At 49.0% G+C, this 27505-nt stretch overlaps 2 long non-coding RNA genes across 6 annotated transcripts; one reads left to right on the top strand and one right to left on the bottom strand.

Moving 5' to 3' along the window:
- LOC123861661 (uncharacterized) lies at positions 1-25406 on the bottom strand. 5 transcript variants are annotated; one of them, XR_006795086.3, is made up of 6 exons: positions 25116-25406; positions 12264-12482; positions 8957-9170; positions 1147-1280; positions 691-827; positions 1-244 (listed from the first exon to the last, which is right to left on the bottom strand). It is a non-coding gene; the product is annotated as an uncharacterized LOC123861661 (long non-coding RNA). The 5 variants fall into 5 exon arrangements; XR_006795087.3 differs by having other exon boundaries at positions 1164-1280; XR_006795091.3 differs by lacking the exons at positions 691-827; positions 1147-1280 and having other exon boundaries at positions 25116-25396.
- LOC123861679 (uncharacterized) lies at positions 4968-7256 on the top strand. The gene is made up of 3 exons (XR_006795096.3): positions 4968-5080; positions 5946-6039; positions 6777-7256. It is a non-coding gene; the product is annotated as an uncharacterized LOC123861679 (long non-coding RNA).
- Positions 25407-27505: the final 2099 nt, after the last annotated feature.

Here is a 27505-nt window from a genome sequence, read left to right as displayed (position 1 = left end):
AACAAAAAAAAACAGGTTTATTATGTCACAGTTTCTGTGGGTTGGGAATCTGGGTGTGGCTCGGCTGCATCCTCTGGCTCAGTGTCTCTCACTGGACTGTAATCATGTGGGGCTGCAGTCATCTCGAGGTTCCTCTTGAGTTGTTGGCAGGATTCAGCGTCTCACTGGCTGTTGGCTGGAGGCTCCCTCAGTTTCTTGCCACGCGGGCTTCTCTGTAGGGGAGCTCACAACATGGCAGCTTGCTCTATCAGAACAAACAAGTGAGAAAGCAAGAGATGGAGTGTGAGCAAGAAGGAAGTCTTTTATAAGCCACTCTCAGAAGAGGCATACCATTGCTATTTTAGTCTATCCTAGAAGCAAGTCACTAGGTCCTGCCCAACCTCAAGGGGAAGGAGGGGAGCATTTTAGAAGCACCAGTCCATGTACTGTTTCAGCCACCTTTCACTCACAGTGTTCCAGACATAGGGGCCTATTTTCTTCCATGAACAAGTCCACACTTTCCTACCACAGGACTTTTGCAAAGCAGTTTTGTCTGCCTGGTAACCCTGCCCTCCCTGCCTAGTTCTACTTACTTACAGATTTCTTCTGCGGCCTCATTTTTGCAGAGAAGCCTTTACTGACCACCCTTTTCTTGTGACACAGGAAGGAGGGGTGCCCGAAACATGACTCAGCATCGCGTAGCCCCATTACCCTCAAGCCTGGTCGCTGATTGTCCAGCTCTCATTCTTGTATGGCGTACGGTGTTGGGACTCTGCAGCGGTAACTCTAATCCTCAAACAGACTTTGGATCTGGTTCCTGGATTTTTGGTGTATCATGTTGGGCTGCCCTAGCAGTCAAAGCAGAGGAAAGAGACAGACCCCTATTTCAGGCACGGTCCCAGCTCTGAATACATGTGTTTTTCTGGCCAAGTTGTTTTTACCATCTGTGTTCATGGATTCACTTGGAATGGGGATGATCATCGGTCCATGAACTCAGGTGTGGGACAAATATAAATTTCGGTATTATGCCTGACAGAATTCAATTTCTATTTTGAGCCTCCATTTGGTAGGGATAGGTAGCAACTTAGCTGCCGTCGGTCCACCCCCTCCCTTTCCCCAGAGACAGTATTTATGTTTGGTGTGCAAAGGTGATGGGAGGAGGGTCACCTGGTCTTTGATGTCACCTGTCAGTGGCAATTTCCATTCTGAGTCACTGGTCAACGCAGGTCTCCATGGAGCTGTCCCCATCTCCTGTCTGCAGCCTGTCTCAGGTCAGGTGACTCTGTTATCTCTATGACATTCTGGGGTTCACAGGAACATTGTATTATTCTTGGTGCCTCACAGGATTGTGGGAAACTAAGAAATTTCTGAACCCCCATCGCCTAGATGCCATGTGGCCGCTTCTGCTCTTTTGGGCCTTCCTGCCTCCCTGGGACTGCCTCTTCCCTTCAGCTCGGAGACCCCACAGAACCCCCACGGACTCTGGGACTTTGCCCCTGCCCCACACCTGGCCCTGGGTACTAAGTGTGCGGGCCTCCCACAGGAGCGTGGGCATGCTCGTCACTCCCCCTCCCAGCCCACTGCACATCACTCCCGGGAACATTCTTCTGTCTGCAGGGGGGAGAGGAACACCTTGCTTTGCTCGTGATTGCCTTCCTCCACATGTTTTTGGCTAAGCCATGAGTTCTTTCTACTCTGCTGAGAATCTGGTCTTGGAAGCTTAAAAGCCAAGGAAGACTCCTGAGCCTGCATGATACGGGACACTGGAGGGTGCAGAGACCCAGAGGAGGCCCCCCATCTGGGCTGACCATCTGGGAGGGGTGGGCCTGGGAGGCCAGAGCTGAGCTGAGGGATGAGTGGAGTTACATAAACAAGGCAAGGTCAGCTCAGCTGAGAGAAGAGCCTGTTCAAAGGTGGGAGGTCTGGAGGCCGGCCTCGGAGTGACTGCCCTGGGTCTGTATGATGGGAAGGCAGGTTGTGTCTCCGGAGTAGCTGTAGAGAAGGTTCGAGAAAGAGGCAGGGATCTGGTAACAAAAGTTCTTGGATGCCAGACCCGGGCATTCGGATTTTATCTTCAGGAAATGTAGATCCATAGGAGTATTTTTAAACATGCCCCGATGTGGCCGGCTTTGTACATTGTTAGAATGTTCTCTCTGAGCCAAGGTGGAGGGTGGGCTGGAGTCAGCATGCCAATGAGGAGCCTGTTGCAGCCACCTGGGCAGGGAGAGATAGGGCTGTGGTGGGAAGATGGAGATGGGGTGCAGGGGACAGATTCCTGGGCTTGGTATCTGAGGGGAAGTGGAGGCACAGAGAGCTAAGAGTCTAGGACGACTCCATGGCCTCTGATGGTTGCTATTTCCTGAGCTGTCAGGATGGCAACCCCAAGAGAAAAAGGTCAGAGAGGAGGCAAGGGTTAGTTTAGTCTGAAGTCTGGGATTCTGTGGATAAGGAACCTCTTGGTTGTCCAGTTTGACCCTCAGCAGAACACCTCGGGGCAGAAAAGCCCACATCAGAAGTATATGAAAGAGGCAGCCTCAGAACTCTAGTACTTTCTAATAGTTGACTGTGGTCAACGAGGCAGTTTCAACAGCAGATGACCATAAAATGCAGATGACTGTGACCCAGATACAGCCAGACATTAGGACTCATTGAGGAAGCGAGGTCAAGGGCTGCTTTCAGGGGCTCAGCTGTCCCATCAGGGCCCCAGATGTCGCTTGCTTTCAGCTCCGCCATGCTCTGGACTTTTGGTCTTCAAGGCGATCCCTCTTGCTAGCAGATGCATGCCACATCCTAAATTTCGGTGTTCCAGAGAACGAGACCAGTGCTCCAGGAAACAGGACATGTTTCCCAGTTGAGCCGGTGTGTTAGCATTGGCAGTTGAGGTGACATTTCTTTGTCATCCCAGTGTGAACAAAGTGAGGTGTGTCTCCGCAGCAGTTTAGGAGGACTCTAAACCATTTGGGAGGTAACAGGGACCCAAGAGAAGAGTGTCACCGTTGGGGCCAAACAGACCTGAATCCTGGCCTTTCCGTGACCATTGAGTAGGTCACTTCCCCTCTCTGAATGTCCCTTTTAGCGGCTCCGAAACGGAGACAGGCAGGGGCTGTGAGTGTTCGGGGAGATGACTCTTATCAAGGACCTGGCACAGTTCCTGGCACGCAGTAGCCTCTCCTTAACCCCTTCAGCTCTCCTCCCTCCCCACTCACCTTACTCCACACAAGGGGACGACGCTGTTTTAAAGAACCACCCCAGGAGAAGACTCAGTCCAGCCCCATGATATCAACTGCTAGTGGTAGAATTTCACACAGATGCTGAGGGGGACAGGGGTTTGAGATGACAAGGACAGGGAAAATCTGGGTTGCTTGGTTTATATATATATATATATATATACAGCTTAGATCCACTCTGTTCATATGGGGCTATCCCAATGAATAGCGTCCTAACTGGGAAGTAAAAGAGTGATTTAAAAAAAAAAAAAAAAGTCTTGAAAGCCTCTTGTGTCATGTTAGAGTTCAAGCTAGCAGAAATAGAGCCTCCCTCGCCCTCAGATGCCTCTGTTCTCCTGCTCGTTCGCCTGGCAAAGCTGTGAGTAAGCTCGGAGCCTGCTTGCAGGGGGAGAGTGACTGCCTGGCATGCCCGATGAGTCACCGCCCGCTGCCCCGATCCCCTGCCTGCCAGGTGGCCACTATCTTTGGACATTTTTATTTTCCTTTGTGGGGAAGGATAATTATGGCCTCCATGCCCTGTGGCTGTATCCATTCTGCCTGCCCAGACAGAGGCAGAGATCTTTCACAAAACCCTCTTTTTTAAGGGAAACTGGGGGTGGTGGGGGAGGGGGTGGGGGACTTGAGTGTGTCTGAGGTGTGCAGAAGTGCGGGGGGTATAAGGGTAAGAACCTCTCGGGATTTGCAAAATGCTTAACTGTGCACCATCAAGTAGTTATGTAAAGTAGCTCGATTGGCCTACAGATTGTTTGAGTTGTTTTTCTGTTTTGTTTTGTTTTGTTTTGAGTAGGTTCCACGCTGGGCTTGAACTCAGGACCCTGAGATCAAGACCCGAGCTGATAGCAAGAGTCAGACGCTTAACTGACTGAGCCACCCAGGATCTCCAAAGTTGGTTTTTAAACCCAGGGATTGTACCAATGCAAGAGAGAGGAAACCAGATTTGACAAATGCAGGATGGGGCTCTGTGGTTTACACAAACACAGAAGAGAAACATCTGGGGACCGAATGGCCTCAAATGGAAAATGGTCAGGTGATTAGACAGATAAATAGACCGATGGATGGGTGGGTGTTACTCTAGAGGGAGCAAGGGGAAATGCAGACATCAGGAGCTTTGGGATTATGTATGTGTAAAATGCAACCCTGTGGACATATGAAAGGTGTTCTAGATGGATGCTGGAGGCTGAAAAGTCAACCCAGGATGGAAGATAAAATGTCGAATTCAGTCTAAAGAGTTACTCCGCACCTAGAAAAGGCAGAGCTGGCTGGAGAAGTCATCAGTTGAGTTGTGTCACTGGTGGAAAATATTTATGCATGAAGTCTACAGTGGTTAGGTTCTGAGCATGTGTTTAGCAATCATACTCCTGGTTTTGAATCGCCACCCCAGGAAGTAACCCTGGGTGAATTATTTCACTTCCCTGGATCTCAGTTTCCTCGTCTACAAATGAACGTGTGTCTCATGGAGAGGATGAAACGAGGTGATATAGCTAGGACATGTAGTTAGAACTTGGTCCATGGTTGTGATTATGCTTCCATGTATTACTTTTTTCAACACACTTTAATTATGAGGGAGCACTTACTTCGTGCCAGGCCTGTGCTAGACACTAAGGATATAGACTTCTTTGATTCGTTTCACGAATATTCGCTGAGCGCCTACCATGTGCCTGGCAGACACTGCTGAGTCCTGGAGGACGGACTGAGGGGGACGCAGATGAGACCCCTGCCCACAAGATGCCCTCTAGTCTGGTGAGGAAGACGGATGTTCAAGTAACTAAAGTGCTTAGCATGGACAGGTTCTTGCTGAATGCCAGAAGGTCAAGGGGTTCCAGTCCAACGGATTGTCAACCCCTCTGCAGATGGGAAAACTGAAGCGCAGAAAGGTGAGACTTGCCCAGGTCCCCGCACCTAGTAAGTGGGAGAGCCTCAGCTGGAACCCACCCCAGCCTGACTCCAACGTCCACGTCCTTTCTCAACAACACACAATTAGTTGCCAGGGTGTGTGTTCCAAGCTTCTGGATGAAGACAGGGGGCCAGGCAGAGTTGAGAAAATGCACAGACACAGAGGTATTCATTTTTCAGTCTCCAATTTGGGAAAGATGTAATTTCAGGGATACAGAGGAGAGGATTTGAGAAGAGTCAGCACCTCCTGCCGCAGAGGGATGCTGGGTGTGTCTTGGTGTGTGTGAGTGAATGCGTGCGTCTCTGCGGATTTCTGCGAATGTGTGGCTGCACGCGTGCATCTCTGTCCCTGTGTGTGTGTTTGTATGTCTTCTGCCTGTGGAGGGGAGGCAGACGGGTGTGCCTGTCTGTATGTGTGTCTGTGTATTTGTATGTGTTGCTCTGTGTGTCTGTATATCTCTGTATTTATGTGTGTGTCTCCATCTGTCTATGTGTGTGGGTCTCTGCTGGTGACCCCGTGTATGTGTTTGAGTTGAGGGGTGTGTAGACTCGTGCGTATGTATGTATATGGATTTGTGTGTCTCTCTCAACCTGCGTGTGTGTCTTTGAAGGCATGTGGGTGTATTTGCACGCGTGTGTGCTGCTTGGTATCCGTCTTCCCGTGTGTGTGTGTGTGTCTGTGTGCCCGTATATGTATGTGCGTGAGTGTGTGCGTGTGTGCACGCCTGTGTGGGGGTGCAGTGCGCCCTGTCCCCGCCCTCCCCCCCAGTTGTTTCTGTGGAGCTGATCTAGCTTGTCCTTCAGAATTGGGGACACGGCAACGGCAGTGACTTTCTTATCTCGCAGCCTGCCACTCTGTCAGAGGAAATTAGATTTGCTTGGCACAACCTGCTCCTTATGATGTCATCCTGGCTGTGATCTGCGTGTCCTGCTCTCCTAGGTATTTATCTTTTGATTTGCCTGATGAATACCTGCCAATGCAGAAATTAAGAGAACATGAGTTTGGGGGTTTTTTTTTTTTTTTAAAGAATGATACCAGGGGTGGAACATTAGCTGCCCTTTTCTTTGCTGTGGACGTGGAAGCCATGGTAAAGGAGATAGAGCCTTGGCTTTGAAATGGAAAGACCTCGGCTCAAGTCTTCAGTTGGCCCTTTCAAAAGCTGTGTGACCTTGGAGAGGACACTTTACCTCTCTGAGCCACGGTTCTTTTTCTGCTAAATTCAGACAGTTCTTTGGAGGGACAAATATAATAACTGATGAAGATGTTCTCAGAAATCCACAAAGTCCTTAGACGACATGATGTCAAGGCAGAAAGGCCCCGCAGGACGACTCTGGGCTCAGACATCAGGCAAACTCTGGGTTTGGGTCCTGGCTCCATTCTTTTCCCAGTGTATGACTTAGAGCAAGTTACTATACCTCTCTGAGCCTCAGATTGCTTCTCTACTAAATAGGATATTATATATAAGGCACTTAGCTCACAGCTGGCCACCACGAGGGCCCCCCAAATGAGAGCTGTTAATATTTTTAATAATACAACAAGGGCTATAGCAGTATTAATATTTGTCCACTTTCAAACTTTCAGTGAACATAATAAGCAAGATAAAGCCTTTGGAAGAGCAGGGTGACATGGGCAGCATGATAGAAGTGATTTACTATTATTTATTTTTACTATTTCAGGATGCATCATCAGCAGAGTGTTCTTGGCATCACCATATTCTTGGCAAGTGCTTTATGTTTCATCTAGAACTGAGAGACCGTTCTGGTTGCACAAAAGGGTGAGAACAAGACAACCTGCAGCCCAGAGTGGTCGGGGCTGACTGCTGGGGGGCTGACTTCCCCAGGACCTGTCCCCAGCCCCTCCAACCACATCCTTTCTATACGATCTCCTCCCTCCACCTCAAGCCCCCTTGCCTTGGAAGATTCCCTTCCCTCCCCTGGAATATTCCTCACCATCACTCTAACCCCAGATCACCTGGGCTAGGCTCCAGGTGCCTCTGCTCAGGCTAAGTCCCTGCTCTGTGCCCCCAGTGCACCGTGCATTCACCCCACCATGCATGACATCCAAGGTGTTCAAATGCTCTGCTCTGTGCCTGGCTCCCTCCCAACCAGTGCCCTCCAGGAGGCAGGGACAGGGACCACAGAGCCCTAAGTGGATGTTTGCGGAGTGAACACGTGGAGATTAGCTGTCTCCTCTCACTTTCTGTCCCCACCTCCCTCAGATGCAATACCTTCAGATAGCAATATATTCATTTCAGCTGGACCCACTTCTGACAACCATTTTGTTCAATAACAGAGATCTGGAAAGATGTGCCTGTTGATTTTGTTTGGGTTTGCTTTTGAAACAAGTGTTTGACCTGCTTCAGCCTGTGTTTTGGGGCTAATGTGTGGGTTTGCTGCAGTGACCATGGGGGTCCACATGGGCCTGCAGCATCAGTTTTGGAGGGTGGATGCCCAGAGTCTGGGATTGGACTGCCTGATTCCAGGCCTCGGAGTTATTGAACCTCTTTGTACCTCAGTCTCCTCATCTGTAAAATGGGGTTACATAATAAAACATGGCTGCCACACCAGGGTTTTGTTGGCATTAAATGAGATCACTCAGATAAAGCCCTTAACCCAGTGCCTGGTGTAGAGCGAGTGTTCGGTGAAGGTGGGCACGTGTTCCTATTGTGTTGCCCTGGTAACCAATGGAAATATCAGACCAGGACCTCCACTGGAACAGAGACTGAGCATTTGGAGTCAAACATCTGCCTCCATTCTGCAGATCTGGGCTCCCAGGACTAGATGTTGGAATTACTCTGCAATTTCAGATGAGTCTTTTTATGGTCAGGTGGGCATCATTCAAGGAGACATGTTCAGTCTATCTGCCTGATGAAGTGTGAGCCTCACAGTGTGAGCCTTTCTTCTCCCACTTAACAGCCACCTGGCTCTCCTAGTTGGCGATCTACTTGGCACACGGGCCACCTCCTGGTGTAGAGCAGGGGTCAACAGATGACATCCCTCAAGCCAAATCTGGCCCACAACCTGTTTTTGTAAATAAAGTTTTATTGGAACACAGCCATGCCCATTCATTTACATCTTGTCTGTGGCTGCTTTTGAATTATAATGGCAGAATTGAGTAATTATCATAGAGACTGTAAGCCTTGCAAAATCTAAAATATTTTCTATCAGGACCTTTGCGGGAAAAATTCAGCTACACCTGCTGTTCAATTGAAACAGGATTTAAAGAGTAATCTGCTTGAGCTAAATCAGTAACCTGAGCATCATCCCATCTCCTCACTCTCCCTCAGCCCTGATATCAGGTTGATCACCGAGATCAGATGATTTTGCTCCACTATATCTCATATCTTTTCCCCTCATCTCTTTCTCAAAAGCCACTGTCTTAGTTTAGCTCTGTCTCCACCCCTCTTGACTATCTCCCACCAGGGCCACCATTTGCCTCTAAAGTGTCTGGGTGAATTAGATAAAGATGTCTTCTCCGGGTAGCGACAGCTCCACGACACACATGGTGAATAGCAGGAGTGGCTCTGTGCAGGGAAAAAGCCACCTCACCCTAATGATTATACCGAATCAGTTATAGCTCTGATGCCTACTAGTTATATCTATTGATCATACATTCTCCTCGCCTCCCTATCCAGGTAGCCCTTCACCCTAGAGCTAGAGTGATCTTTCTAACAGTCTGTGTCCCTCTCCTGCTCAACCCCTCCATAGCTCCCCTCATCCTCATGACAGAGCCCATGTGCATGGTATTCAAATCCTGTTATGGTCTGGTCTTTGCCAGTCTCCCAGTCCCATGCCTCACCAACTGCTCAGCCTACCTCACACCTGGGCACTGTCAAACAACTTGGAGTACCCTTTACCTAGACCTCCATGCTGTTCATACTTTGGGGACTGGCACAGTCTTGTCCTTCATGAAATACTTTATTCCTCCTTTTATCCATCAGAAAACTTCCCAGTCTTCCTTCAGATCCACCGCAAGCATCTCAAACATCTTCACACACCCGGGTTCACAGTGTATTCACAGGTCAGAAAATCAGGGTAGTGGATCTTGACCAGTTTGAAAGGTGCACTAGTCTAGAAAACACAAGAGTGCACCACCTTTGGTCAGGCGCTGTCATAACATAGGATAAATAACATAGGCTCTGGGGCCGCACTGCCTGGGGTCAAGTCTGGCTCTACATTTTATTAGCAATGACCTTGGGCAAGTGATTTAATCAGTGTGCCTCAGTTTCTTCACCTGGAAAACAATGATAATGATAGCACTTTCTTCATGGCTTGTCATGAAGATTAAATGAATATATTAAGATACATGTATAAATGGTGTACGTAGCTTAGAAAGCTACCTGGCAACATGGCAAGTGCTGTAAACGTTTTTGAGCTGGTGCATGTGTGCGTGGGGGGGGGGGGGCGTGTGCATGCGCACACGTGTGTGTGACTGTGGTTTTGATGAGCACTCACCGAAAGCTGCTTCTCAGGCTGGGATCTATTCTGATCCTGATTAAGGCAATTATTTGACTATATTATGATTTTAAAACATTATTTTGCTTTCCTCTCTCCTTTACTAGATACGGAGCTCCTGGAGGGCAGCAGGTATGTCTTATTATCTGCATTCCAAGCACCCAGCACTGTGCTTTGTTGATTTTTTTTAATAAATGAGAAAATGAGGCCTATGTCCTAAAGCTGCACCACCACGGGGCCTTCTTCCTACAGTTACAGGGGCCAGAATCCTCCTGCCCCCTACCCGCCCCCCGCCACCCCCCCCCCGCCGCCTTCCACCCCCAACTTCTTCTGTGAGAAACATGCCGAGCTTGTGTGGGATTGGGATGACTTTCTCAGCCTATCTGTTCTCCACGATGAGATGAGAAAACGTGACCACATCTCATCGTCAGCGAGAGGGAGGAGGGCATAAGGGACCCTCGAGCAAGAGATGGAACTTCCAAACTGATTCCGAGGAAAATGGAAACTCCAGCTGACCTAAGAGATTTCTATAATGAGAGAAAACCAATTTAAATGCAAATAACCCAAAGCATAGTTGGGGAAAGGCGTTGTGCTGCAGAAAAAGGCTGGGAAAACAAACATAGGCCTCATCACGAGGCCAGTTCGCCGTTGGATGGGAGGGCTGCTTTATCCATTTAGGATTAAAGTCTGAACGAGGGACAAAGAGTCGCATGCATTGCTGGCAGCATTCCCTGGTGCTTCGTGGTGCCGCCTGAGACATGGGCGTTCCTGAGGGAGCCAGACGCTGGCCACTACCATTTACGGGGGCCCCCAGCAGGTGTCAGTTGTTCTGCAAGGCGTAGAGAACAAAAGATGTCCCATAGATAGGCACGGCCTCGGAGGGGCTCACAGCCTCGGGGAACCGTTAGAACGTGGAGTCGCTTCTGGCCCCACAGCAAGTACTTACATTTTATTGAGCATTTACTTTGCACCAAACCCCCGCCTAAATATTGTATGTGATGGTAATCCATCAGATTCTCACAGTGACCCTGTGAGGGAGGGCTTATTATCATTCCCATTTGACAGGCAAGGCGACTGAGGTTCCAGGAGGTAAGAAATTTGCCCCTGTTTGTTTCAGACCCAGACAGAATGGCTCCAGCCCTGAGGAGCTGAGAAGAGACACGGTGCTGCTGGCTTTGGCCCAGGGCAGTAAAATAACCCCGTTCGTGGATTGCTCTGCCGCTCACTGTGTGACCGTGGGGGGTTACTTTCCCTCTCTGTGCCTCCTTTGCCTATATAAGATGAAGGGGGTGGCCTAAAATTATTTTAGACCATAAAATTACATTATTCTAGGACTCCAGCTGCCCTCATGAATAGCCGTTGCCCGGTCGATAAGACACCTCCTCTGTCCTTCGACAAAACACCTCCTCTGTCCTCCTTGATGCCCCCGCCCCTGGCCTCTACCCTTGGTGGCCCATTGCTGTTGCAACGGAGCACTTTAATTTCCTCCTTTGGTTTCATAATTCAAGGACAGCACCATCTGCCACATTAAATCCACGTTCCCTGCTAGCCTCCTTCTCAAAACAAGAGATGGATAAAGGCTTCATCCGGTTTATTTCACGGATGGAGCAAGAACTGGCAAAACCAAACGGGGATAGCTTTGGCCTTGCAAGCTGTATTAATCCCCTAATCTTCTGGTCGGGCCCCCGAGCCCATTCTGTCATCCTCACTGCCTACCCCAGCCAAATCAGGGTGATGATGATGATGGTAGATGACATTTACCGAGGCTCTTCTGAGTCAGGCACTTTCTTAAGGCTTTTTTGTGGATTCATTTATTTCGTCCCCATTACATCTCTGCAAGGAAGGGGCTAATAATAACAGCCCCACTTTACAGATGCAGAAACGGAGGCCCAGGAAGCTTAAGAAATTTGCCGAAGACCACGCAGCCGGCAAACAGCAGAGGCTGAATTGAACTGAACTGGCTGGGGAAATCGCCACTTACACACGGGGATGGCCAGCCCGAGAGGAGCCAGGCTTCCCAGCTGAGCTTTCTGGCCTCTGACATTTGAGGTGTCGAGGGCACTGTCCTTTATTAAACACTGATTTGACACATTTTTACTGAGCAGCCCAGAGTGTGCCCGGCGCTGCTTTCCCTGCTGAGTGGCCAACAGAGAACAAGGCCCGCTGGGGTCCTCTCTCAGAGGGCTGAACGTCTAGTACAAGCACAAACAGACGTGATCATTGTAGGTGGTGATAGCATACCACAAAGAGATGCAATAGGGGCACGAGAGGGAGAAATGGGTGAGTCAGGGCAGGCCTCCTGGAGCGGAGGGCCTCTGAGCAGAGATGTGAGCAGCATTCAGCAGTGCCGCGGGGTTTCTCGGCCTCGGCACTGCGGAGATCGTGGGCCGGGTCATTGTTATGGGGCCTATCCTGGGCACGATCGGCCGTTGAGCAGCATCTCTGGCCTCCACCCACGAGATGCTGGTAGTAGCCCTTCTCTAGTGTGACATTGCCAAATGTCCCTGAAGGGCGAAATCACGCCCCCGTTGAGAATCCCTGACTCATGAGATCAGCAAAGCAAGCGGCGAGGGTGGAAGGGCTAGCAAGCTGGGCCGAGCATTCGAGAAGCAAGAAGACTGGTTTGGCTGGAGGGCAGGGGCCCAGGGTAGGGGTGGCAGGATCGTCACAGCTCTTGAAAACTCTCTAGAAAGCACTCAGCACACTTACAGAGTTTCTTGTCTGTGCCAGGCATTGTACCAGGTGTGTCCAAGGACACAGTGCATGCCCCAAGGTGATCACAATTCGGGGCGGCTGGATGAGACACTTGTGTCCGGGAAGGCAGCTGTCAGCATGGGGCTGTCCATGGTAACAGAAGATTCCGGTCAGAAGGCAAGCAGAGAGGGGTTCCGAAGGCAGTGACCGCAGTGCAGGAGGTCTGGGCCCCTTCTTGAAGAGGAGATAGGGACGAGTGAAGCCTTCACCTTCCCAGCATCCCAGCCCTTCCATCTTCCGTCAGCAACCATCTTGCCCCCCAGCCTTGCAGCATACAATTTTCGTGGAATTTCTAATCACGGTGCCCCCCTTGTCTGACCAAGGGGCTGGCATGAGACCCAAGCTTGGCTATCAGATTCTTCCTTCCTGGAATTAGAATACTGGGCAGAGAAACCCAAGGGCAAAGAATGGCTAGAGTCCATTTTTCTAATGAAAACGGAACAAGGCAAGTTCTTTTGTTCTGGCATTATTTTCTACTCTCTCAACAACCTAAGAAGCAATTGTTTCTCTCTCTCTTCCAAAGCCTTGTTTCCTAGCTTTTCCTTCTAATGCCCTTTCAATATATATCCATTTTAGTTCACCACAGTGGATTTCCGATGCTTGAAACCCCAATTAAAATAGAAACAGTGCTATATGGACAGGGAAAAGAGAGTGTCGATTTCTGATTCACGGCACTCACCACTTTATATTAAATAAGCTGTATGTCCCTCTCTCTCCTAGCAACCAGCAGCTTCTCCAGGGCTGGGAGAAGGTTTTCCTCACAACACTCAGCTCAGGGCTGGCTTCTGGCTTTGCACTCGCCCTGGTTTATAACTACTCATTTCTTTGTGGGATCATTTGCTTAATGCCATCCTCCCCCACCATGCCAAGGCCCCATGAAGACAGAGTATATGCAGCCTACCCCAGTAAGGTGACCGACCTTCCCGATTTGCCTTTGTCCCCTGGGGGTTTTCTGGGACAGGGACTTCCCGTGCTAAAACCAGGAAAATCCCAAGCAAATCAAATCCCCAGGTGGCCCTGGCCACCCTACCAGGACCTGGCATAGAAGCCTTCAAGCACCATTTGTCCCTGACATTCAAGAAATACATGTTGAACTGTAGAGGCAGCCCAACAGAAGGCATATTCTTTCATTCTGCATTTCTTCACACTGACTGTGTGCCCGGTAACCAGCTTGTCAAAAGCAGGGGATTCAAGGAAGGGTGTCCCAGCAGCCAGGACTGGAAATGTAAATTGGAACTAGACTGGAGAGGGGGTCTTGAATGCTGGGCTCAGAAATCTGGATGCCACGCAGGTGCAGCAGATCCGGCTGATTGAGAAGCAGGGAGGAGACATGAAAACAGGAATAATTTGGGGGTGATGCCTCAGCGACTGTCCCCCAGACTCTCTATTAGAGGAAGCATCTGCAGGGGCTGCCAAGCAGGGGGACGGAGCCTGAAGTCCATGTGAGTTGTTTGCTCGTTTTCTTGCTAGGGTCTAGGCTAGGCACAGAGGGGTTTTGGCTACCTCCTTTTTCAACTCAAGCACAGCCATCTGCTCGACTCAACAAGCAGAAAATCCACCCCCAGGAAACGTGAATTTATTTGTGGATATGTGATGAATCCCACAGCTTCGCTCTTGGGGAGATCCAGCAACCTGAACCACGCCACGAGGCTGTCCTCCGGGTGGACATCACCCCTGCCCCACCAGCAGGTGAGAAAACATCCATGCACAGCCAGGTGCACTTTTCGGAGGAGGCCTCCTAGACTTTGAGGACCTGGAAATCCTCTGAGAAGAACATTTCTCTGATTTACCTCCCTCAATTCAGAGAGGGGAAGGAATGTTCCTAAAACGACCTAGTAAGTGAGAAGCAGAGAGTGGGCGGTTCCCTCCTTAGCTTTTCTCAGTAAAGAACTGAATCACGTAAAAGGGGGCCCCTTGCTCCTGGCAGACAGGAGAAAGTTCTAGAAGGTGAATAAACAAGGAAATAAAACATTAAATCGTGAGCTTCAAGAATTTTTCCTCTTTGAATTCTTTCTGTCCTTCTTACCACACGGAGAAGGCAGTCTCATTTTGGTACTCACAGGTCTTTAGCACCTCTCTGAAACTTTAACACCTCTCCAGATCTCTCTTTTAAATGGAAATCAAACAGGCCTCAAGCCCAGAGTCTTCAATGGGCACCCCGTTTCCCCAGAATTCAGCAATATTGCTTTATTTTCATGGTATTTCTTTTTATGGATAGCTTCTTTTTGTGGCAGGTGGTATTGGCTTTCCATTTATGGTAATGAGTACATTTCCCTTTTGAACAAATGTATTTAAGTTTTAAATGTGAGACAAGTTAAAGAAAAATAATGAGGGAGAGACGAGGCCAAGTGGCATGCAGCTGCTGCACCAGGATTGGTGGTCCTCACATGATGGACGTTTGAACACTGGGGTGGGGATCCGATCGGAGATGCAGTGACTCCAGGGTCGCTGACCAGAGCACACGGCAAGCCTGAGATTTAAAGGTGGCTCCTTCACTGAATTAGAAACAGAGACATTGGAAGCTCTTCACGTGACCTTGAACAGACAGAAACCTGAGATGAGAGAGAGAGTGGATCTATTGTTTAACTTGGCAGAGGACCCTCCTCATGGGTAAGGGGTCTCCTCCTTAAAGGAAAAGGTGGGCAGTGAATTTGTGTATGTTTCCTACGAAGAACTACCGAAGGAGTAATAAAGGCAGGAACCGTGGTAGAAGGGCAGAAGCAGCTGCTGTGAATGGGCACCCTGTGCTAAGCTCTTCATATGCTTCCGAAAGCCACTCAGTCCCTTCATCAGCCCCATGCTGCTCGAGCTACTAGCGGATGTCTAAGGAGCAAGTACCATGTGCCAAGACCTCTTCAGAGCACTTTATCCACCCATGTAGTCCTAACAACATCCTTTGGAGACAAGTATTATCACCCCCACTTTATAGATGAGAAAACTGAGGTATTAAGAGACTAAGGAGTTCTGCAAGGTCACAGCTAGCAGGAGATAGAAGCAGATTCAAGTCCAGGCCATCTGGCTCTGAGCGTGCCCCTAAACTGTTAACGCTTCATGGAGGTGAGCGACCATAAACTTAATCTCCATTTTACAGAGGAGGACTCAGGCTTGCCTAAGATCACACAGCTACTGAATTGTAAAGTCAGCTAAACCACTTCCCAAGAGCGGCATTTTCCCAAAAGCAAGTTATTTCGTTAATTCAACAAATGCTTATTGAGCATCTGTCCTATGGGGACGGCCCCTCTTCTAGCACACATTGCTCTTGGGGGCTGTGGGTCCTCCCCCAGGCAGGGGAGTCAGCCTATGGACTTCTCCCTGGGACCTCTGCATTTCTGGTTAAATCTAAGCCAGACCAGCCTGCAGGCCTGGCTCTGTGGCAAAATCAGGAAGCCTGGGCAAGGCTTCTAGAACCTCTAGTCTGGCCTCAGTTGTGCCATTTTCTGCCGGAGCCTCTTTGCCCCTCCCAGCCTCAGCTCCCTCACCTACCAAATGGAGCTAATTAAATGATCTGACTCCACTCACAGGGTTATTGGGAAAATCCAACGAGAGTGTGTAGGTGGAAGACTTTTCACTCTGGAGCTCCACGTTAGTGGTCGCTGTCAGTTCGCACGGCTCTCTGGCGAGTTATCTTAAAATAGGAATTATTGGTTTTTTTCTAATTACGAAAGTTTGGGAATTACAGAAGAGCACACAGAAACAAATACAAATGGTCCATGACCCTACCCTACCCATTGGTGATCTCTATTAACCCACTGGTGTATTTCCTTCTGGTTCATAAATATGAAATAAATGTAAATATAATCATTGCCTGACTTAAAACCCAGCAGCTTCCCACTGCAGTTGGAGTAAAATCCAAACTCCATATAAACACCTCACCTTGGCTTTCATCCTTGTGTTGTGTGGCCTGTGCCTACCTCCCTCCCACCTCTTTTCTCCCACTCCCCCGTGTCTCTGCCTTTATTTATTTTTTTCTAAAACTGCAGTTGCATCACCCCTCAAGGCCTTTGTCCCTTTGCCTGGAATGCTCTTCCCTGGATCCTCATGAATGGATGTTTTTCAACATACAGGTCAAGATCGGAATGTCACCTCAGATAATTCCCTCCTCGTCACTCCGTCTAAACCAGCCCATCTTATGCCCTCTCCATGGCATCGCCTTACTCCTGGAAATTGTCTCGCTTGTTCTTTGACTTCGCCCCAAATGGTACACTGAACTTGTTCCCTTCTTTATCACCATGCCCGGAATATTGCCCGGCACGCAGCACATTAACTATTCAATAAGTGAATGGATTAGATTAATGCACTTCCAAGCTGGGATCATCCTAGATCGATATTGTGCAACTTGATTTTTTCACTTAATATGATGTGGCCACAATAACTTTAATGGCGGTGCGGTACGCCATTATATGGACGTATCATCATTTTTAACCAAGCCCCTGTTATTGATCAGCTGGGGCATTTCTCACTGGTGTGTTTGTAAGTAATATTACAGCAACCATCCTTGTACACACACAGGGAGGCTTTGCACACCTCCCTGATCGTTTCCCTAGGATTAATTCCCGCTGGTGAAACCCTGGGATCAAAGGGTCGAGAGTTTTAAGCCTCTTGATACGTATTGCCAGACTGACTTGAGGAAAAATCCTACTGTCTCTGAATTTGTTTTAATGACCCATAGTGTGCGCTATTCTTAGTAGAGTCTTCTGAAGGCAAAGGGAATGTCATTATCTCCTCACCCAGGAGAGCTAAGGTTGAGGCCATTGGGCAAGACAGGTCAGACCCACTTAATCTGCAAACACCTCCTTCCTTCCTGACAACATCTACACCTTTGAGCCCTACTGACCAGGCCCAATACATGGTACATAGGGATCCTGTCAGGTGGTGAGGTACCAAGGCTACAAGTCACTTTAGCCAGGCCGAGGCATTTCTCCTTCTGGAAATTAATGACAGCCTGGCCCAGCCAGACGTTGTGAACTGGATGTTCCTTCTTTTGCTCTCCAAAACACACCTGGGATGGGCCAGCTGGCCTCTTGCTGAACCTTGCCCATACCTGGCCAAGTCCTCTGTGCCTTTGTTCACCTGCCTTCTCCATGCCCTGCTCCATCTCCTGTCCCAAGGCCTAGCGCTACCCCCACCCCACTCCCACCACCCAGGAAGCCCCTCAGGGATCCCTCTCCAGCCCAGAACTGCTACAGCTCTGACCACCAACCTCTCCTTTGGCATTTAATCATCTCACTGCCTGACACTGTTCCTACACCTGTGTGTCTGAATGAGTTTCAGTCTCCAAGTGAGGACTTTTCTCCCTCTGGGAGCTTGTCCACAGTCTGAGAGTCAGAACCTTTGGGCGAATCGGGCAATTGGAGCCTGGTCTCTGGTACCTACTTGCTCTGTGCATTTGGACAACATATTTGGACAACCTCAGTTTCCCCATCCATAAAATGGAGATTGTAATAGTACTGACCGGAAAGAGTTGTTCTGGAAATTCATATAAAGCCCTTACCTTCGTGCCTGGCACGGAACAATTGCTAAACACAACAGAAAATAGTATTTATCTCCATTTTGTTCTTCTGTACCTCTGCACAGGCTGAGCCAGTAACGTGCACAATGATAAAGGAAATATTTGTGGAATGGAATGAATGGACGTCATGCGGGCATTCACTGTGTGTGTATTTAGCCTCACTCAGGGAAACCAGAACCAGTCATCTCAGGATCTAGGGGCCGGAGGAGAACGGAATCTCTACTGTAGCTGAACCGTCCCGTCTCTCAGACGTAGGTCCAGAGCTCTTTGAGAGTGGAGCTGTGTTATCTGATTTAATCCCCACACCCACCTGACAGGAAGATATTTTTGTGTCTCTCTGATAATAACACCTACCATTTGTTGACCATCTAGTGTGTGTGTCAGCCCTTTGCGAGACACTTTTTAAAAATGTGATTTCATTTAAATCCTCACACACTATCTCAGGGAGATAAGGGTTATTATTGCTGAAGAGGAAACAGGGTCAGAAAGTTTAAGTAAATTGCCCAAGGGCTAATGGGTAGTCAGAGAAGAGGAGAGGCCAGGATTGAAACAACAACAACAAAACCCAGAAACTTCCGTTATACCACCTGATTTACTGACATTGTCACAGAACTGTCCAGACCTCTGCATTCAGTTGGCGCTTAATGGGAACTGAATTGCAAATGCGTGGTGATCTTGGGTCTTTTAACAGATGCTTCAGAGGGAGCAGTTTCTATTTCCGGTGCCCACCTCGATCTCCATCTCCAGGGAGGTTGTTCCCCACCCCCTGCTCTGCTGTCATGATGTTCTTGTTTTTCTGCAGGCCCTGTGACTCAGCATGCAGCTCCAGATGGCTTCCTGCCTTTCCAGTCTTGTTGGCTGGGGTGCCGGGGCCCTGGTACAGTAAACTAAAACCGAAAACATGTTGCCACGAAGAGTGGAAAGCCTCCCTCCTCTGCCCGCGAATATGAAGATTGGGGTCTGCTAATCATGGCGGTGGCCCCCTCCGTGGCCTCCCCTTGACACAGTCCTTCCTCTCTCGCCCTGAGATCCTCATACTCCACCCCAGCATATCCTTGATGCCTTGAAGATGCCACCCAGGGGGGAAGCAGGGACCAGCAAAGGGGAAGGGCCCAGTTCTGACATCCCCTTGGTCTGATAATCCCCCCTGTTGACCTTAAGCAGTTTACTTTCTGAGCCTTAGTGGTCAAACGGAGGGTTAGGCCTGCCTCTGAGGGTTATAGTTAGGGTTGCCAGATAAGATGCAGAATGTCCAGTGCTATGGACTGTGTCCCACCCAAATTCATGTGTTCAATCCTAACGCCCAGTGTGATGGCGGTAGAGGGTGGGGCTTTGGGAGGTCTTAGGTCATGGGGACTCCAGAGAGCTCTCTTGCCCCTTCCACCATGGGAGGACACAGACAAAAGGCAGCCATCTGTGAACCAGAGAGAGTGTTCTCACCAGACATCAAATCTGCAGGCACCTTCATCTGGGACTTCCCAGCCTCCAGAACTATGAGATATAAAATTTGTTTTTAAGCTAGTCTATGGGAATTTGTTATAGCAGCCCAAATGCAACCAAACGAAACTAAATTTAACAACCAGTTAAATTTGAATTTCAGATAAACAATTTTTTTCTTAATATAATTGTGTCCCAAATATTGCATTCAAATTTAACTGGATGGCCTGTAACTTCACTTGCTAAACCTATAACTCTATGTAGAGTATATAGAGAGATAACAAATGTGAAGATGCTTTATCACCTGTCAAGAGCTGTACACTTAATAATATCTTTCCATGAGACATATGCATATCTACCCACGGGCCACCAGCTTGGCCTAGAGCAGAGAACAGAGACTCTTACGGTCAGGTAATGGAAAATGTGTACCGTCTCAGCCTGTGAATTGGATACCTGGGTCTTGTTTGTCAATTGGTTGATCTTTGGACATTTCACCTCTGGGGCTTCAATGCTTCCATCTTTAATACTCCCAAATGCTAGAATGAAAAACATGGAAGCAACAGGTACCCAGAACTTTGTCTATTGCTGATTGACTGACACATGTCTGGACTAAATTTCCTTTTGACTACATAGTTGAAGAAGAAAACAGCATGACTTATCAGTGAATTATTTAATGAAGGATGTATTTGGCTCCGAGATGGCCACAGAGCCCTGTCTAACATAGAAAAACAAAAGGAAACAACTAGTTTACTCTATAGAGACTTCTTGTTTATTTGGGGTTTGGGGTGTCTCCTCCTATCAGAGTTCTGTGAGGGGAGGGATTTTTGTCTGTTTTGTTTCCCATTAATATTTTGTGCCTAGCCCAGGATTGGTGGAATATTTGATACCCTGAAACCATTTTAGCTGGCTACATTAAAGATGAACAAATACATTCATAATCTATTGGAACGGGACTTTTCTGAAGCCCGTTCAACCTCCCTTCCTTTTTGAGGAGATGACAGTCGTGGCCCCAAGTTTTTTGGAACAGAGTTACCACCTCTCCACAGAATGTTCCCCAATCAGTGACCAACTCAAGTGCCCAGTGACTAGGGCCCAAGGGCTAGGTTATTTGGCCTGCATTCCCCCAAACTCCCCAAAGTTCTGTTGCCATGTTTTTGTTTTTTAATGGACTTGTCACCGGCTACCAAGACACTAATGAATGCCCAGTACCCAGTGAGTGTTTGGATTCCATGATTCACTGGCTCTACCAAAAAAGGAAGGGCAGGCTGACTTCAGGAACTTCTTAGCATCCAGAAAACCCTATAAGCCATCTTGAGATTTGCCTCTTAGAAGCAACTCTCTAGTGGGGGAGCCCGACATTGTTGGAGACTTGAGACCAGCTCATCACTTCTTATAGCTGCATTTGGGTCCCCTCACCTCAGTGAGGCCCTTGGTTCGGTTCTACATTGACTGTCATCATTTTTGCATCCCCTTCCATAGTTGTCACAGCTGCCCCCTCTTCTCCATCCCTATCACCCGCCCTAACCCAGGCTTCCCCATTTCTCCCAGAACTAGAGCTTTCAGATTGCCCCAGAGCGATCCCTTTGTAAGCCAAGTACTAGCTGCAGTCAGCTTGTCCTGCATTGCCCATTCAATGAAATTTAGGAAGCCTGATGCTCATCCTAAAATCTTTCCAAGTTTATTTGTGGGAGCTGGGAGGAGATGGGGGTTATTCTCTTCATGGCCATTTCTTGCTCTGAATACCCGTTTCCACAGGAAGGAGTCCAGCATAGGAATTGAATACCTTGCCTACACACCCACAGTCACACCCACCCGCTGGTGGTTATAATTGTGTATCACATCAACCCAGATGTGGCTTTGGTCCTTTCCCCTATTTTCCGCCCCAGAAAACTCATACCAGTCATCTTTGTGAGCATCAGGCTTCCCTGAATTTTTTTGGATGGAGTAATTTACATGTCAGTGAGGCATCAACTTAAGTTATTTTAACTATGTACTTTTAAATAATTATGAAATGCATACATTCCTTCTCATTAAAAAAAAAAAGTTAAAGCATCAGAGATAATGCTAAGGAGGCAGAACAGGAAGATGGAGGAACGTGGTTTCTTGACATCACCACCAAGTTGCCATCCAACCCTGAACTGCTTACCTCTTGGACTTCCTGTTGCAAGATATAAATAAACTCCTATATGTTAGGCTACTGTGAGTCAGGTTTTCTGCTGCATGTAGCTGAACACAATCCTATCTGACACACTCCCTGTCTGGCACTGAGCCTCTCCCTTCTCATCACTTTCTGACCCCTTAACCATTGAAATTTTTCTACCTAGCACTTCATCACTAGCTGAAAAGATATTCTTTCTTAATGGCTCACAAGTTTGCTGTCTGGTTTCCCAGGAGGACGTAGGCTGCACATGGGGAAGGAGTTGGTCTTGCTCTCATGATATCCCCTAGGGTCTAATGCAATACTTGGCCCATAGTAGGTGCTCAATAAATATTTGTCCATAAATGAGTGAGTGCAAATTTGATCATGTCCTTCCTCGTTTAGAGGATAAAATCCAGACTATTCTGGGCAGTCAAGGTCATTTCTGGCCTGGACTCTGTCTGCCCCATCCACCTTGTCCCAAAGCAGTTTGTAATGCTGTCTGTATGGGCATCCACCACTGAGCCTTTGCACAAGCTGCTCTCTCATGCACACACACACATTACTGAGCACCTACTGTATGCCAGACACTCTTTTTGGTATAGGAGAAAATTCGATGAACCAGACAGACAGAATGCCCACGACTATGGAGCTCAACAGAAAGGATAGACATTGGCCAAGTAACTACAGTGTAGTCAATCTTAATAAAAGAGACTATTGGAGTCATGAGAGTTCCTCAATCTCTAAATGGCAAACTCCTAGTAATCCTTTAAGGCCCAGCTCCAATGTCACTTTCTCTAGGAAGCCTTCTCCATGTCCCTGGGCTAGGGAGGTTGCTCCTGGTGCTCCCACAGACTCTTGCTAGACAAATCGAGCCACAGAACTCAGCCCACTCTACAGTCTTTACCATCTTCTTGTGAGCCTGCTTATGAGCCTGCTCGTGAGCTTGTGGAGCCAGGAGCCTTGCCTTATTGATCTCTGTATCCCCAAGGTCCAGTGCAGGGCTTGGCATGTAATTTTTAATGAGTTCAGCAATTGACCTGTCCCTTCCTTGGCCTGCCTCCTTCCTTCTCCCCAGTCCTTTTTCCAACGCTCAAGTTCCAGCCTGCCTTGGTCTCCCCATTCCACACTTAGCTCCCCAGGCATATCTTCATCTTGTTCTGATTTAACCCTTCCCCTCCCCAGACAAGCTGCAGAGTGGGGAGGCACCAGCTTCCTCTTGGGCTGTCTAAGCAAAGCTTAAATAAAAGGCCAGGAAAAGCCATTCAAGCACTAGGGATTACTTTTCTGCTTCTCTACTCCTTTACTCCTCAGGCAAATCACCTCTTCTCCCCCTCCCCTTCCTTGTCTTGCATTGTCCCCAACTACACTCTCTTCGCAGAACCCGGCAGATTTCTCATGCCTCTGCACCTCTGCACATGCTGTTCCACTCTGCCAGAGATGCTGTTGTCCTACCATCCTTCCTGACAAAAGCTGCCACACCCTTTGAAGCCCAGCTTGTGTTATCTCTTCAATATGGCTTTTCCCGTGCCCCCTCCTCCATCCCCAAGCAAAATGAATTGTTCTGATGGTGTTCCTTGGCTATGGCCTCATCCCACAACATTTTGTTGGTTTGTCCACAGTCTACTTGCTCTCTGACAGTGAGGTTTTCACCATCTGCATCAGTGGCAAGTCTGTGCCTAATCTCTGTCCTTCCAGTGCTCAGCCTAGGGCTTGGCACACTGCAAAATCAAATAAATAACTGTTGCTTTGGGTGGCTGAGGTCTTGGGCAGCAGGTGAGAAGAAGGGGCTATCCCTTCTGGGCAACAACACCTTGATTTGTCTCTGGACGATCATCTTACCCTTTTCCATCCAACTAGTTTGCATGGAACTGACTAAGACCCAGAGCTGAGCCTATGACGTGGCAACCCACTCAGATAGCACAGCTCCTGACCTCAGTGACTATACAGTGGTGGGCATGTGAGCTAAGCCCGGCCAGTGAGAGCATGGCAGCAAAATTAAAGATGGGGAGGGGAATTGGGGGAAAAGAAAATGAAGGCAGAAGAAAAACGATGGGCCAAAAGTAGAATTAGTGTCCCTAAAAGGGGTCCATGAAGTCCAAGATATTTGACAGAGTCTGGCTACCCCTATGACCCTGTGCTTCCGAACACAAAAGTGTTCCCACCTAAATATCTGTTGCAGATAATAAACAAGACGCACCTAGCATTAAATGAAGCAGGATGAAGCTGTGGTCAAAGAGGATGTGCTTTGGAGTCAGATCATCCGAGTTCGAATCCTAGCTCTGCTGTCTACACTAGCTCCGTACAAGCCCCTTACCTCTCTGACCCTCAGGCTCTATCAGTAAGATGCAGATATCAATTTGTGGGGTCGCTCTAATAAACAGGAAGTGCATGCAAGTGGCAGCAGGTATCCAACTATTGTTACTCTGTTGTCATCATTAGTTGATTGTCTGGTACAACAATCCAGGGTAGAGATGTCAAGGCCAATGACGAGGCTTAAACTAGGGCAGAGAGAGCGAGAAAGGAGAGGAAGATGGATGGAATAGATATTATCCAGATGGCGTTAGTCAGAAATCTTTTGTTTGCAAATGACAAAAACCCAACTTCAAAATCTGCTTGAGCCAAGAGGAAAGTATTCGTCCATGTCACTGTAAAGTGAGAGGTACATTTTGAGTTTCACAAAAGGCTGGAAGGCTGGGTCCCCTCCTTGTATATTTTCTTGGTTCTGTTTTCCCTGGGCTGGACTCCTCATGCCCATGGAGGCCCCAGTTTCTCCAGGCTGAGATAGTTACCCAGCTGGCAATCCTTATAGAAAAAGAGAGGGTCGCTTCCCCAACATTTGTGATGAAAGTCTTGGAATTGAGTCTCATTTGCTATGCTTCCTCATGTTCCCATCCTGGAGCCAATCACAGGCGTGAGGGAATGTTCTGAGCCTGGGCCGTGTGACCATCCTTGGTGTTTGGGGAGGGGGAGAGAGTCCAACTTCATCTGGGCTGAGGGTGGGAAAGAGGATCTCTAAGGAAAATTGGGGTGCTGTCACCCAAACACAGGAAGGTATGCTGGGGAAAACACTAACAGCTGTGCCCTGCGGAAGGGGATTAGCAGGGCCCAAGGAAGGATTGGATGTGGAAGGCCAGGGAGTCAACAGGGGCAGCTCTAACCGGGCTGTTTTGAGCTCGCGGCCTCTGACTTTGGTCCCCAGCAGGCCTCAGGGGCATGACTCAGCAGTGAAGCTGCCACACGCAGGGTTTTGCAACCGACCTTTCCCCTCCTCCCCAGCCCTGCATTGGTGTGTCCCTGGGGTTGGGCCCGGCTCCTGCCTGGAAATGTCCCTGACCGGGACCTCCTCTGGTCCCTGGGAGAGGGAGGGTCTCCGGTCTTCTCAGCCCAGCTCTGCCATTTCACTCTTGCTTCTCACCCCAGGGCAAAGTCTGGAGATTGCTGAGGAAAAGGTCAAATGCCACCTTGCTCTCGGTTGGGGGTCCAGCAGCCAGCGCTCTGTGGCTGCCCTGCCCCCAGCCAAGCAGGGGAAAGACCAGAACTGCTTTACACTGGCCCAGCCCCCAGAGACAAGAATGGTCGAGTGCTTCTCAACCTTCAGAGTGAGAAAATGGGGATAATAAGAGCTGTCCCCATAAGTCTTCCTCCTCGGGAAAGTAAATAGCAAATAAGGTCATGTTGAGGGCACACCCTTTGAGAGAAGGGGCTCCCACCCTCAGCTCACCTTTCCTGAGCATCTACGACATTTCAGGCCCAAAGTGCACGCTGGAACAGGAAGCAGAATAAAATCCAACCGTAGCCCCAAGTTGCTTGTGAGTTACAACAGGAAACAGACAGGTAGCAATCAGCCGGCAGTGTCCAGAGTCCTTTTATGACTAAGCACGGGGCTTGGGGAGAACAGAGGAGGCACAGAGGATACAGTCTGGGGAGTCTGGGGGCAGCTGGGAGGGACTGGAGGACAGGGACCTAGCTGGCTCCTGAAGAGCAAAGAGCTGGCTGGGTCAGGAAAGGAGGGAAAGGGCATCCTGGGGGAAGAAGCCTGTGCAAAAGTGAAAGGTTGCCTCAGAAGCTGAAGGGGAGCCCAGGGCACAGGGAGAAATCATGGGAAGAGATGAGCCCATAATGGCAGATGGGACCAATGTTTAGAAAGAAGTTCTAAACTTCTTAGTTTAGATGGGGGCAAGTGGGGGAGTGTCCAGGTCTGATAGAGACCTCTAGTTCAGACCATTTCATTAGACATAATTAAACAGAAGCTCTGGCAAAGCAAAGGTCTCTCTTCAGTAGGAGATCAACTTAGCGAAGATTTTGGGCTCCCTGAGAAAGATGCAGAGAAGCCCAACTTTCTGAGAAACCTCATCCCCCCAGCCTCTTTTATCTGATGGCGCTCCCGGATACCAGTTTTTATTTCCTGCTTTGTCACCCCCACTGTCCCTAAAGCTCCTTTCTGAGAAGCCATGGCACAGTGGGTGTTTGGACTGTGGCAGTAGCCAGGCAGAGAGGAAGATGCCCCCTGCCAACCCCACCTGCCCTGGTAGATCAGCCAGGCAGGTACCTAGCCAGGAACACCTATAGATGCTAAAGAGGCCTTCCAGGGGGGCCAGAAATGTTTCTCCTTGTCCCTTTCTTTTGTCATTTCAACATTAACTTGCCGTTCAGTTGGGAAAGGTGAGGGCCCTTTGGTCATCTGTCCCTGGCTGTGTGATGTGGCCAAAGCCTTGTGAGCCTGAGTTTTCTCAGCTGAAAAGGTGATGTGAGGGTGGCCCTAGATCCAGTCCATGAAGCACCCGTGTGAGGAGGAGGATGTCCCTGCTCGCTCCCTTCTCCCAACTCCCTCTTCCCGGAAGCCTAGGCTCCTCTCACCCCCCCAGACCACGCTGAAGGCGGCATAGGGTAGCAGGGTCTGCTCTAGACAGCCGGCTCCCTCCAGATGGGGTTACAGACCATAGTCTAAATATTTCAGAAGTTATAAATCCAGCTAATAAACTATTAAATAAAATGTGTTCTATTGCCTGGAAGGACAGAGCTTCCTTATGACCTGGAATTAGGCCCAACCTTGGAGTTTCACACGAGCACCTATCCTCTGCTACTCTTGTTCTGTTTGCCTGCACTGTAAGGGGCCTTGCTCAGGCAGCCCGCACATTCCGCCCCCTGCCCCCCGGCGAACAGCACCCACTGGCCGCATGGCCCACCCTAGTGAAAATAAGATGGGGGAGAGGCCCATGAAAGCCTGCAAGTGGGCTCAGACATTTAACAAGGAGTCCCAGGATCTTGGGACCCTGGAGCATCATCTGGAAGGGAGCTGCTTAGGTTCCAACTGGGACACAACCGTTGTCCCCCCAGATTCCTCACTTGGGCAGGGGAGAGGGCTGGGGCCCCTCTTGCCCTGGTCAGAGGATGCAGGACATGGAGCCAGGAAACAAAATTATGTTCTTGGTTCTGCTATTTTCAAATGAGATCTTACGTCCGTCCTGGTATCTCTCTGCACCTCAGTCTCACCGACTGCAAAATGACAGAGCCAATCTATTTAGTCTCTGAGTTTCCTTCTGAGAGAGAGAATGAGATAGAGAGAGAGAGCATGAGACAGGGGAGGGTCAGAGGGAGAAGCAGACTCCCTGCTGAGCAGGGAGCCCGTCTGAGTTTCCTTCTGGCTCTGACCCGGGGTCCTGCAGCTGACCCTGCCCTCAGGCCAGTGGGTGCTGGTCAGTTGGTCACCAGCTTCTCCAGGCCTTCCTGCCTGGGGCAGCCCCTCCAGGTCCACAGTTATCTTTGGAATTGAGCTCTTGACTTCCCTAAACAGCGGGTCTGGAACTAAAAAGCCAACAAACTAACAAAAACCTTTAATTGATTTCATGTGTGACCTGGGATCATAAAAGTAATCAAATCTTGACCAAGCTTGCCAATACAGGCTTCTAGGTCACCTAGGCGGGAGGGCCCTTCTTTATGCCTGTTGACAGCCGGATCAGCCCTCCCAAGCCAGTTTGTAATCAGGATCTTTAAAGAAAATAAGTGAATTAGGCAAATTGAGAGGACAGAAGGTTCCTTTGAGTTTTGGAGCTTGGGGACAGCCCTGGTGAGAACAGATAAGGCTAGAGGAGGAGTGATGGGAGGGGTGGG

The sequence above is a fragment of the Mirounga angustirostris genome, unplaced genomic scaffold, assembly GCF_029215605.1.
Source record: "Mirounga angustirostris isolate CCGP_5_RB_7025 unplaced genomic scaffold, mMirAng1.0.hap1 SCAF_7, whole genome shotgun sequence".
In the NCBI taxonomy this organism is placed as follows: domain Eukaryota; kingdom Metazoa; phylum Chordata; class Mammalia; order Carnivora; family Phocidae; genus Mirounga; species Mirounga angustirostris.
Note: the sequence above shows the minus strand (reverse complement) of the source record. Positions and strands in the feature narration are given on the sequence as shown.